We start from the raw sequence: 13,961 nt of genomic DNA, 5'->3' as shown, positions 1-13,961 counted from the left end.
TACTTCCTGTTGTTTTCCCTCTCCCTTATCCTCAACTCACTAGTTTAAAGTCCTAGTAATCAGCCTATTTATCATTTTCGCTAGAACACTGGTTCCAAATTGGTTCAGGTGGAGACCATCCCATCGGTACAGATTCCCCCCAGTTCCAAAACTGATGCCAATGCCCCATGAAATGGAACCCACTACCCACCCCCACCCCCCCCCCCCCCCCCCCCCCCCCCCCCCCCCCACCCCCCATACCAGTCCCTGAGGCACATGTTTTCTTATTTTCTTATCCCGAACCCAATTTGCTTGGGCAGTAATCCGGAGATTTTATAACTCTTGAGGAACTGGCCCTTAATTTCATTCCTAGATTTTGATAGTCCCCATCCTAGCCTTGCCTATGTTGTTTGTCCCAACGTGGACCACAACAATGACATCCTTCTCCAACCGCTCCAATATCCTTTCAAGTCAGTTAGAGATGTCCTGCACCCTGGCACCAGTCAGACAATACACCATGCAGGACTCCTGATCCGGCTTGCAAATGATACTATCAATCCCTTAATTATAGAATCCAGCTAGAACTACCCACTTGGCTTGGTGTTCCCTCCTCCTGAATGGCCTTCTGCACCATGGTACCATTGTTAATCCTCCCTGCAGCCCTTTTCCTCATCCACACAACTTGTTAGTTAAGGTCAAAAGCTAAGTCTCCTGCATTCTTGAACTCAGGATCCCCCTATCTGCCTCACTTACAATCACACCCTGTTGTCCCTAATCACGAACTGAATTTGAATTACTTAATCATCTGCCATGGTGGGATTTAAACCAGTGTCCACAGAACATTAACCTTCAGTTGTTTTACGAGTCTACTGTGGCACCATCTTCCCTTTAGACGCTTCACCCTCAATTCTTTAGTTGGTTGAATTTTTGTGTACATATTGGTATTTGTGCCATGGGCATGTCTAAAATTTTGTGAAATTTGGCTCTATGGGAAAATTTCATTTATTTTCTGACAAAGAAGTTTGGGTTATAGTGTCTTTGGTATGTACAGCATGGAATCAGAACCTTTGGTCCAAGTCATCCATGCTGAGTCAATGAATCTAGTCAAATTTGCCAGCATTTGGCCCCTATCCCTCCAAACCCTTCCTATTCATATAACCATCCAGATGCCTTTTAAATGTTAGGAGAAAGTGAGGACTGCAGATGCTGATCAGAGTTGAGAGTGTGGTGCTGGAAAAGTACAGCAGGTCAGGCAGCAACCGAGGAGCCGGAGAATCGATGTTTCGGGCATAAGCCCTTCATCAGGAATGAGGCTTGTGGGCCGAGGACTGAGAGATAAATGGGAGGGGGGGATGAAGTTGGGGGGGGAAAGGTAGCTGAGAAAGCGATAGGTAGATGAAGGTGAGGGAGAAGGTGATAGGTCGGAGGGGAGAATGATGGACAGGTCAGCAGGGCAGTACCAAGTTGGAAGCTTGGAACTGGGATAATGTAGGGGGAGGGGAAATGAGGAAGCCATTGAAATCCACATTTATCCCATGTGGTTGCAGCGTCGCAAGGCAGAATATGAGGCGTTCTTCCTCCAGGCAACGGGTGGTAATGGTTTGGGGTGGAGGAGGCCCAGGACCTGCATGTCCTTGATGGAGTGGGAGGGGGAGTTGAAGTGTTCAGGCACGGCGTGGTGGGGTTGGTGGGTGTGTGAGTCCCAGAGATGTTCTCTGAAACGATCCGCAAGAAGACATCCTGTCTCCCCAATGTAGAGGAGACTATATCGGGTGCAACGGGTGCAGTAGATAACATTGGTAGAGGTACAGGTAAATTTCTGTTGGATGTGGAAGGATCCCTTGGGGCCTTGGACGGAGGTGAGGGGAGTGGTGTTGACACGGTTTTGCGCTTCCTGCAGTGGCAGGGAAAGGTGCCAGGAGTGGGTGTGGGCTGGTGGGTGGGGTTGGACCTGACAAGGGTTTTGCAGAGAGAATGATCTCTCCGGAACGCTGGTGGTGAGGTCAGTTTGGAGATGGCTGATGGAATTTAACGTGAGCAAGTGCGAGGTCTGGCTGATGGAATTTAACGTGAGCAAGTGCGAGGTCTTGCACTTTGGCAAAAAGAATATAGGAATGGACTACTTTCTAAATGGTGAGAAACTTAATAAAGCCAAAGCACAAAGGGATCTGGGAGTGCTAGTCGAGGATTCTCTAAAGGTAAACATGCAGGTTGAGTCTGTGATTAAGAAAGCGAATGCAATGTTGTCTCTTATCTCAAGAGGGTTGGAATATAAAAGCAGAGATGTACTACTAAGACTTTATAAAGCTCTGGTTAGGCCCCATTTGGAGTACTGTGTCCAGTTTTGGTCCCCACACCTCAGGAAGGACATACTGGCACTGGAACGTGTCCAGCGGAGATTCACACGGATGATCCCTGGAATGACAGGTCTAGCATATGAGGAACGGCTGAGGATACTGGGATTGTATTTGTTGGAGTTTAGAAGATTAAGGGGAGATCTAATAGAAACGTACAAAATAATACATGGCTTTGAAAAGGTGGATGCTAGAAAATTGTTTCTGTTAGGCGAGGAGACTAGGACCCGTGGACACAGACTTAGAATTAGAGGGGGTCATTTCAGAACGGAAATGCGGAGACATTTCTTCAGCCAGAGAGTGGTGGGCCTGTGGAATTCATTGCCACGGAGTGCAGTGGAAGCCGGGACGCTAAATGTCTTCAAGGCCGAGATTGATAGGTTCTTGTTGTCTAGAGGAATTAAGGGCTACGGGGAGAACGCTGGCAAGTGGAGCTGAAATGCGCATCAGCCATGATTGAATGGCGGAGTGGACTCGATGGGCCGAATGGCCTTACTTCCACTCCTATGTCTTATGGTCTTATGGTCTTATGGTGGAAGTGGTGAAGGATGATGCAATATATACAACATTCCCTCCGCAACTCCATCGTCAGGTCCACCCCCTCCCCACCAGCCCACACCCCACTCCTGGTACCTTTCCCTGCCACCGCAGGAAGTTCAAAACCTCCACCCACACCACTCCCCTCACCTCTGTCCAGGGATCCTGCTACTCTTCTGCATTTTATATGGTGTGATCTGCCTATATAGCATGCAAAGTAAAACTTCTCACTGTATATTGATATATATGGTAACAATAAATCAAACTAAACTAGCCAGCTGCAATCATTTCTTGTCTAAAAATGAAACGACGAAAAGCTACTTGAAAGTACAGAATTTGAGTATTCCAAGTTAAGATTATATACTTCTTGACATTTTTCATCTTGTATTCATCAGAATAGATACAAACTGTTAAATTTTAAAGGGACCAACAATGTATACACAAAGGTGCTGCAAAATGGTTGGCAACAGTACTTTTGTGAAGGTATTGCCAAGGGTTGTCAACTCTCAGTGACCATACTCCTGGAAGTCTAAACGTAAGATGTTCTACCTCTGACCACGGCCTGGTCAACCTACCTTTTTCCACATCCCTAATATTTTCAGAATTAATAAATATAGTCGTTGATAAAAAGTTTTGTGAAGAAAGTTCGTATAATATTATTTTGAATCTTAGGTTAAGGTAGAAGAAAAATTAATTTTAGCTTACAATTCTACTGAGGTTTGATGTGTTTTTTAAAAGATTAGAAGAACAATTTAAACGGAGAGCTAAAGACAGCATTTACAAGAAAAAAACATGCAGTTCTGGCTAGTGCAGCAAGATCCTGACAGATATTTGTTAAACTGTTTGTTGACTTGAGTTTGAATCAGGGAGAGAGAGGTCCATACACAGATTAATTCAAAGAGAAAAGGTACAAACAGCAGAGGTGCTCTTATTTTAGTAGTCTCTAAAAAAAGGGAATGTCCTCAGTTGCTTGGAACAATCTCCAGAAACAGAAGGCTGTTAAAGGCTGCTTTAGGGTCTCTGGAAGGAATAGCAACTGAGAATAAAGCACTGAGTGTATGTACAGAACTTTGCTGAAAATAAAACATAGAAGACATTGAAAATAAGAGCAGGAGTAGGCCATTCAATCTTATAGTCATTCAACATGAAAACAATCCCTTCTGTCCAACTCATCCATGCCAACCATGTTCCAAACTAAATTATTCCCACTTGCCTGCAACTGACCCATATCCCTCCAAACCTTTTCTATTCAGGTACTTATCCAAATGTCTTTTAAATGCTATAACTGTACCTGCAGCCACCACTTCCTCTGGCAGTTCATTCCACACACGACCCACACTCTGTCTAAAAAAATAAAGAGCTGATCATCAACCTCAGGAAGCAAGGGGGAGGGCATACCACTATCTACATCAATGGAACTGAGGTTGAAATAGTCGAGAACATCAAGTTCCTAGTAATGACCATCATCAATAATCTGTCCTGGACCCACCCAAGTTGATGTGATGGTCAAGAAGGCACAACAATGTCTCTTCTTCCTCAGGAGATTAAGGACATTTGGCCTGTCCATAAAAACTCTCATCAACTTTCATAGATGCACCATAGAAAGCATTCTATATGGATGCATCACGGCTTGAAACAGCAACTGCTCTGCCCAGGTCTGTAAGAAACTACAGAGAGGTATGAACACAGCCCAGTCCATTACACAGTTCAACCTTCCATCCATTGACTCCATCTACACTTCTCGCTGCTTCAGAAAGGCAGCCAACATCTTCCAAGATTTTTCCCACCCCAGTTATAATCTCTTCCAACCTCTTCCATCAGGCAGAAGATAAAAAAGCTTAAACACATATTCCAACAGGTTCAAGAACACCTTCTTCCCTGCTGTATTAACTTCTGAATGGACTTCTCATGTTGATCTTGCTTTTCTGCACCTTCTATGCAACCGTAGCTGTGTATTCCTTGCTCTGTGCAATCACTTTATGATTTTTATATGGAATGATCTGCCTGTTCTGCACACAAAACAAAACTCTTCACCATACCTAGGCATGTGACAATAATAAATCAAATCAATCTCATCAAGTGATCATCCTTTTCTTATTTCTACCCATTTCATTTTTACTGGATGATTCCTCAGAAATATTCTACTTACAGTGGTAATGTTTACCTAAATCAAAATGCCACTGCCCCCCCTCTCTTGCCTCCCTTTCTATCCTTCCTTTCATATCTAAAACCCAGAATATTGAACTGCCAGTCCTGTTCTTTCCTTAGCCATGTTTCTGTAATGGCTATGACATCCCAGTCCCATGTTCGTATACACAGCCTGAGTTTATCTGCCTTATCTGTAAGACCCCTTGCATGGAAATAAATGCAGTCTAATTCTTCAGAGTCACCTCACTCTCTGACTTGCTTTTGTCTGCCTTTTCTATTTAAATTACTCTTTTCTGATTCAGAACCGTTCTCATCTTTCTTTCTATTTTTACTGCTACTTAGGAAACCCTCCACCACCTCTCTCTACTAGTTTAAAGGCTCCCGAAATATCTCCCTGCCAGGATATTAGTCCCTTTCCAGTTCAGGTGAAATCCATCCCTTTTGAAAAGATCTTTTTCTGCCCAGAAGAGATCCCAAGTATCCTAAAATCTAAACTTTTGCTCATTACACTATCTCTTCAGTCATTGATTTATCTTAGCAAGCATTGATTTATCTGTCCTATCTTTTTATTCCTACTTTCATTAGAACATGGCACTGGGAGTAAACCAGAGAATACTACCTGAGATTCTGCTCTTTAGCCTTCTACCTAATCTTTTATACACTCTGCAAAGCCTTAACCCTTTTCCTAACTACGTCATTCCTACCAATGTGTACAACAACTTCCAGCTCTGACTCTCCCCTTCAACCGTTTTCAGACATCCTTACCCCTGGCACCTGGAAGGCAACATACTATACTAGGATCATTCTCATGGCTGCAGAATCTCCTGTCTCTGTTCCTGACAGGAGGGTCCCCTATGACAATTATTCTTTTAAATCTTGACAAATCCTGTTTACTGTAAGATTCATTCTCAGTACCCAAAATCTGACTGCCACTTCTATTTTCCTCTGAGAGACTATCCCATTAAACAGTACTCAATATGCTTCAAGCATAGCAGTTCAGGCAGCATCCAACGAGCAGCAAAATCGACGTTTCGGGCAAAAGCCCTTCATCCTGATGAAGGGCTTTTGCCCGAAACGTCGATTTCGCTACTCATTGGATGCTGCCTGAACTGCTGTGCTCTTCCAGCACCACTAATCCAGTATTTGCTTTCCAGCATCTGCAGTCATTGTTTTTACCTGCTTCAAGCATACTCTACCATTCAACATGATCATGGTTGAACCAATTATAAGACATGTCAGCTGAACAAGGAGCTTCAGCATGGAAATAGGGATGGCCCTCAATGAGGGTAGTCTATCAATAGGATTGGGGTATAAGGATTGAAATAATCTTTCTGATATACATAATGAGACTGTAAAAACTGCTTTTACAGTTGCTCCTTCATCAGGTAAGCTTTCAGAAAGCTTTTGATAAAGTCCCACATAGGAGGTTAGTGAGCCAAATTAGGGCACATGGTATTGGGGCAAAGTACTAATTTGGATTGAAAGTTGGTTGGCTGATAGGAAACAAAGAGTAGTGATAAACGGCTCCATTTCGGAATGGCAAGCAGTGACCAGTGGGGTACCGCAGGGATCAGTGCTGGGACCGCAGTTTTTTACAATATATGTTAATGATATAGAAGATGGTATTAGTAATAACATTAGCAAATTTGCTGATGATACTAAGCTGGGTGGCAGGGTGAAATGTGAGGAGGATGTTAGGAGATTACAGGGTGACCTGGACAGGTTAGATGAGTGGTCAGATGCATGGCAGATGCAGTTTAAGGTGGATAAATGTACGGTTATCACTTTGGTGGCAAGAACAGAAATGCAGATTACTACCTAAATGGAATCAATTTAGGTAAAGGGACAGTACAAAGAGATCTGGGTGTTCTTGTGCACCAGTCAATGAAGGTAAGCATGCAGGTACAGCAGTTAGTGAAGAAGGCTAATAGCAGGCCCAGTCTCTGGATTCATTTAAGAAAGAGTTGAATAGAGCTCTCAAGGATAGTGGAATCAAGGGTTATGGAGATAAGGCAGGAACAGGATACTGATTAAGGTTGATCAGCGATGATCATATTGAATGGTGGCGCAGGCTCGAAGGGCAGAATGGCCTACTCCTGCACCTATTGTCTATTGTAACTGTGGAGCAAGATCGTAAGACACAGAACTTATAGAAAAAGATCACAGTGTCATGCAACTGAAACGGTCTATTGAACAAACCTAGATAACAGCTCCACAGCTACCTGATGGAGGAGTAATGCTCTGAAAGCTAGTACTTCCAAATAAACCTGTTGGACTATAACCTGGTGTGTGATTTTTAACTTTGTACACCCCAATCCAACACTGGCACTTCCACTTCATTGTTACAATGTAATATAGTTCATTTATTTTGTGTAATAATCTTTGTGCCCTGTTGTTATAAGTACATCGGTAACCTCCTCTGAATATGTTCACTGACGGAACTCCAAAGGAAACAAAAGAAGTATAAAACTTACAGTTTGTCAACCATACCTTAGTTTGGGATAAATCAAGAATTGTGGATGCTGAAGATCTGAAATGCACAAGAACAGAAATTGCTGGAAATATTGCAGGTTTGGCAGCATCTGCGGAGAGAAAACAGTTAACTTTTTGTGCCCAATGCCTTGTCCAGTATTAATTACCATTTGTTACAATCATAATAAGGTACAGTACACACATTTTTTTCTTCGGCACATGTCTTCCTCCAGGAATTCTCTAGGTCTGTGCCTCGCAGTGCCCAGGAGATTTCATTTATTTTTCGAGAATTCAGGACAATCCTGGAAGATTGGCACCTGAATTATCATGTAGAATGTCGCGATTCCATAATATAATTGGGCCTATATTAAAGAGAGGATCTGATACTGAAATGTGCAAGAGGTGCTCCCCCTACTGTTGCTGTGGGAAGTGACAGGGAATGCAAGTGACTGAATAACTTTTTCTCAAAGAGCTGGCACAATGAGCCAAATTATCTCATTTTACATTGCAATCCATATGTACAACCCACACATTCCAGCAGCAGATGTCTTGACCTTCCTGGGAAGGTGTGTGCAGCTGGAAGGAGACACCACTGATGTTGTGGACCCATTCAGAATCTGGACCAGTAAGCAGCAGGTCAAGGTGACCCTGAAGGTGGATGCCAGTGGGAACATCTTCCACCCACCCAACAGCTTCACGACTGGAGGGAGCAGAGGCTACCTGATGTACGCAGGGCAGCCTAGAATGTGCCAAACCTGCAGGAGGGCAAGACACATGGCAGCAGACTGTAAGGTAACGATCTGTAGGAACTGCAAACAGGAAGGTCACCTGACCAAGGACTGCAAGGAGTCCAAAAGATGTAACCTGTGTGGGGAGGCAGGCCACATGTATTAGGCGTGCCCAGGAAGGGGGGGGGGGGGAGGGGGCATAACGTACGGTCAGTTGGCTGGAGGTGGCAATGTCAGCCGTGGACCCCCAAAGATCAACAAGGCACCACTATCCAGAACTGAGTCAAATAGCACCCAGAAAGAAGGACAAGCTGGAGTGGAACAGACGGCAGCCAGTGTGGAGGCACAAAAACTGACCCAAGCTCCAGCTGTACAGACAGAGGCAATGGAGGAGGAGGAAACCGAAGAGGTCGGGGAGTGGTTAGCAGTAAACACAGGAAGAGGAAAACCCGCCAGGCCCCCAAAGCCTCACAGCAAAGTGGGAAATGACAACTAGCAGCTATTCAGATGACAAAGTGAGGCGGAAGGACGGTCATCACCAAAAGAAGAGGCAGAACGCCACAGGGGAAAAGGAGAGGAGTACCCCCCCCACGCCAAAAATAATGGACCCCCCGAGAGGACTGGTAAAGCCCAGCCCCCACTTGGTGAGAATCAGGGGGTACCCACTGCCCCACAACTCCAGGTAACTGGGAGTCGTAATCCTCTGACAATCCCTCTGTCAGACACAGAACTGAACTCTGCGGACCCTGGGCTTACTTTGATGACATCAGAGTTGGGAAATGATCCCGGCAGTGGGTACCCCCTGGTTACCTCAGCCGTGCGAGGGTCCAACAGTTCGCCCACATCACAGGGATGCAGACAGCTGCCCCAGGGACAGGACCATTGGTGAATGGACACTGGTAACCTCAAACTTTAAATGGGTGTTAAAATTGTCAGCATTAACTTTCCTTGCCGATGTTAAAGCAAATATATCGTTTCTGTCGGAGTGTGGGATACCACACCTCAGCAGCTACGGGAGATGGCTGAGCTTGTGGGCCCATGGGACATCAATTTAGCAATGATAACAGCTCCTCTGGCCTGGGTATCCTGCTGCGAGGAGGCAACTTCATCTCACAGGTTAAGGTGGTGGAGGGCGGGCGCCTCCTCATCGCTAACTTTACGTACAAAAATGCTCCCCTGAGACTAATTAACGTGTATACCCTAGTGGGAAAGAGTAAGCAGTTGGCCATCCTGTAGTAGTTTCTACTGTTGCTGGCTATGTCCAGGCTGGTCATTCTAGCCAGAGGCTTCAACTGTATCATTGATGCAAACGGAGAATTCGGTGGGTGGGACAGTAAACTGGACACCGCGGCCAGAGTTCTGATGGAAATGGTCAAAGATGCCAAGCTGCACGATGTCTTCAGTACCCCTGCAGATGGAGGGCAGTGTAGATTCATCTGGCCATGGGCAGATAGAACATAGAAAAGTACAGCACAGAACAGGCCCTACACATCCCTCAACTCACTACTATCCATGTGCATGTCCAGCAGTCGCTTAAATGTCCCTCATGACTCTGCTTCCACCACCACCGCTGGCAACACATTCCATGCATTCACACTCTCTGCGTAAAGAACCTGTCTTTGACGTCTCCTCTATACCTTTCTCCTAACATCTTAAAACTATGACTCCTCATACCATTCAATCCTGCCTTGGGGAAACGTCTCTGGCTAGTGACTCTATCTATTCCTCTCATTATCTTAAATACCTCAATCAGGTCTCCTCTCTTCCTCCTTCTCTCCAGAGAGAAAAGTCCGAGCTTGTTCAACCTTTCTTCATAAAGCATGCCCTCCTGTCCAAGCAGCATCCTGGTAAACCTTCTTTGCATCCTCTCCAAAGCCTCTGTATCTTTCCTACAGTAGGGTGACCATAACTGGACACAATATTCCAAGTGTGGTCTCACCAGGGACTTGTAGAGTTATAGCAAAACCTTGCTGCTCTTAACACGATCCCCCTATTAATGAAAGCCAAAACACTATATGCTTTCTTAACAACGCTATCCACTTGGGTGGCAACTTTGAAGGATATATGTACTTGCACACCCAGATTCCTCTGTTCCTCCACACTGCCAAGAATCCTGTCTTTAATCCTATATTCAGCATTTGAGTTTGACCTTCCAAAATGCATCACTTCGCATTTATCTAGGTTGAACTCCATCTGCCATTTCTCAGCCCAGCTCTGCATCCTGTCTATGTTGCGCTGCAGCCTGCAGTAGCCCTTGATACTATCAATGGCACCTCCAACCTTTGCGTCTGTAAATTTACTAACCCACCCCTCAACCTCCTCATTCAAGTCATTTAAAGAGCAGAGACCAAGAACAAAACCCTGCAGGACCTCACTCAACACTGACCTCCAGGTAGAATACTTTCCATCTACAACCACTCTCTGCCTTCTGTCAGCCAACCAATTCTGAATCCAGATAGCTAAATCTTCCTGTATCTCATACTTCCTGATTTTATGAATGAGCCTGCCATGGGGAACCTTATCAAATGCCTTGCTGAAGTCCATGTACACCACATCCACTGCTCAACCTTCGTCGACCTGTCTTGTCACCTCCTCAAAGAACTCAATAAGATTTGTGAGGCATGACCCTCCCCTCACAAAGCCATGCTGACTGCCTTTAATCACTCTAGGCTTTGCCAAATAGTCATAAATCCTATCCCTCAGAATTTTTTTCCAAAACTTTGCTGACCACAGATGTAAGACTGACTGGTCTGTAATTGCCAGGGATTTCCCTATTACCCTTCATGAAAAGAGGAATAACATTCGCCTCCTTGTAATCCTCCTGTACGACCCCTGTGGAAAATGAGGAGGCAAAGATCCTCACCAGCAGCTTAGCAACCTCCTTTCTCGCTTCCCAGAGCAGCCCAGGATAAATCTGGTCTGGCCCTGGGGACTTATCAATCTTAATGTTTTCCAAAATTTCCAGCACAACAACCATCAATCATGAGCTGGTCAAGCCTGTATCCCAGCTCCTCAAAGTTTTCATTCACAACAGCTCCCTTTCCTTTGTGAAAACCGAAGCAAAAAACTCATTTAGGGCTTCCCCTATCTGCTGAGACTCCACGCACAAGTTCCCTCCGCTATCCCTGATTGACCCTACCTTCTCCCTGATCATTCTCATATTCCTCACATATGAGTAAAATGCCTTTGGGTTCTCCCTAATCTTTCTTGCTAAGCCTTTCGTGTCCCCTCCTGGCTCTCCTCAGTCCATTTCTGAGCTTCTTTCTAGCAAGCGTAATCCTTTAAAGCTGTGCTAGATCCTTGCTTCCTCCACCTTACGTAAGCTACCTTCTTTCTTTTGATGAGAAGGTCCTCTGTTCTCGTCATCCAAGGTTCCTTAATCTTACCAGTCTCAGAGGAACAAATTCATGCATCACTCACAACAACTGCTTCTTAAATAGTCTCCACATGTCTGCTGTCCCCTTTCTGTGGAACAATTTCTCCCTGTCTGCACTTCCCAACTCCTGTCTGGTAGTGTCATAATTTCCTTTTCCCCAATTAAATATCTTCCTTCGGTAACTGCTCCATTCCCTCTCCAAGGGTATGGTAAATGTGGGGCAATTGTGATTACTGTCACCAAAGTGTTCTCCCACTGCAAGTTCTGACACCTGTCCTGGCTCATTGCCGAGCACTAAATCCAAAATGGCCTCTCCCCTCGTTGGTCTGTCTACAGAGTGACTAAGGAAACCCTCCTGAAAAAAATGGTTCCATCCAAACCATCTGCACTTAGGACGTTCCAGTCGATATTGGGAAAGTTGAAATCACCCATAGCGACAACCCTGCTACATTTGCATTTTTCCAGAATCTGCCCGCCTATGAGTTCTTCATCGATCTACTGCTATTAGGTGGTCTGTAGAAAACCCCCAATGCAGTGGCTGCTCCTAACTTCCACCCATACTGACTCAGTAGACAAACCGTCTTCAACAACCTTCGTTTCTGTAGCTGTGATGCACTCTCTGATTAGCAATGCTACACCCCCTCCTCTTTTTCCACCCTCCCTGTTCTTTTTAAACGTTCTAAACCTTGGAACATCAAGCAACCACTCCTGCCCCTGTGAAATGCATGCTTCCGTTATGGCCACAACATTGTAGCCCCAAGTACTGATCCATGCTCTAAGTTTGTCGTTCTTATTTCTGACACTCCTTGCGTTAAAGTAGGCACACTTTAACCGATCCCTTTGTTTCATCGCGTGAGAAACCTTCCCGATAGATTCACTATATCCTGTCACTGCCCCATCTGCAACTGTCCCCCTCTCAGATATGTGTCTCTGATTCCCATCCTCCCTGCCAAACTAGTTAAACCCTCTCGAATACACGAGCAAATCTCCCATCCAGGGATATTTGTGCCCGTTTTTCATGTACAGTTCTTTTTTGCTCAGGACCTGCTGGAGGTGTGTGACAGTATGATTCTGGCAGGAACCATGGGCGAATCCTTGAGGAAAGCTATCATCACCCTCAACTACAAGCTGAAGGGGGAGGAGGAAATTAGAAATTGGAGACCAATCTCACTGCTAAATGTGGACTACAAAATCTTGTTGAGGGCCACTGCCAACCGGGTCAGGTGTACTCTGAAATTGGTAATTCTTCCCGACCAAACCTGTGCTGTACTGGGCAGGAAGATCGCTGAGGAGGGTGGTGGCCGGCCGTGGAGACTTGCCTCATCAGCCTGGATCAGGAGAAAGCTTTTGACAGGATATCGCAAATGTGCATGTGAGATGTCCTCTCCAAAATGGGCTTTGGGGAGGGAATCTGCAGTTGGATCCAACTGCTCTACAATAACATTCTGGATTAGTGGTGCTGGAAGAGCACAGCAGTTCAGGCAGCATCCAAGGAGCAGCGAAATCGTGTTTCGGGCAAAAGTCCTTCATCAGGAATAAAGGCAGTGAGCCTGAAGCATGGAGAGATAAGCTAGAGGAGGGTGGGGGTGGGGAGAAAGTAGCATAGAGTACAATGGGTGAGTAGGGGAGGGGATGAAGGTGATAGGTCAGGGAGGCAAGGGTGGAGTGGATAGGTGGAACCACCACTTCCGCCCCCACCAGCGCCACTCACCTGCAGTCTGCTGACATGCCCCCCACAGACCCCACTGTCACTATCCTCACCCCCCCAGAATCCCGAGGGGAACACTCCCCCTGCTCATGACTCAATGTGTTCTCTGAATGTAAAGACCGGAAACATCTGAATAGCATCATCAACTGTATATGTACCATGGATTTCTATGAACAAAGTATATTTTTAAAAATAAAAACCCCGCCCAGACCCCTAACCTATCCGTGTAATTCCACATTTGCCAAGTCAACCTATCTAACCCACACATCTCTGGACTGTGGGAGGAAACTGGGGCACTCAGACGAAACCCAAGCAGACATAGGGATTCGTGAAGGGAGCAGGAGCAGGTTGATATGGAGGGGCAGTGATGGTGAAGGAGACAGTGTGTAGAGGTTGTTGTAGTTGTAGTAGTGGTGGTGGTGGTGGTGGAGGAGGAGGAGGGTGGTGGGGGGAGGTGAACAGGCTGGCTGGGGGATGGGGTTAGGGATTCTGGACAGGCTGGGATAGTGGTTGTGAAGGAGAGAGGTTGGGTTGAGAGGAAGGAGTGGGTGTGTGAGGAGGATGGAGGGGAAGTGATGTGGGTTGATGGGTGAGAACTAAAGTTCACCACACGCGCAGTTTCCCTGTCATGAGAGAGGAGGTTGCATACGTCACTGCCG

Source organism: Chiloscyllium punctatum, chromosome 22, assembly GCF_047496795.1.
Source record: "Chiloscyllium punctatum isolate Juve2018m chromosome 22, sChiPun1.3, whole genome shotgun sequence".
Taxonomy (NCBI): Eukaryota; Metazoa; Chordata; class Chondrichthyes; order Orectolobiformes; family Hemiscylliidae; genus Chiloscyllium; species Chiloscyllium punctatum.
Note: the sequence above shows the minus strand (reverse complement) of the source record.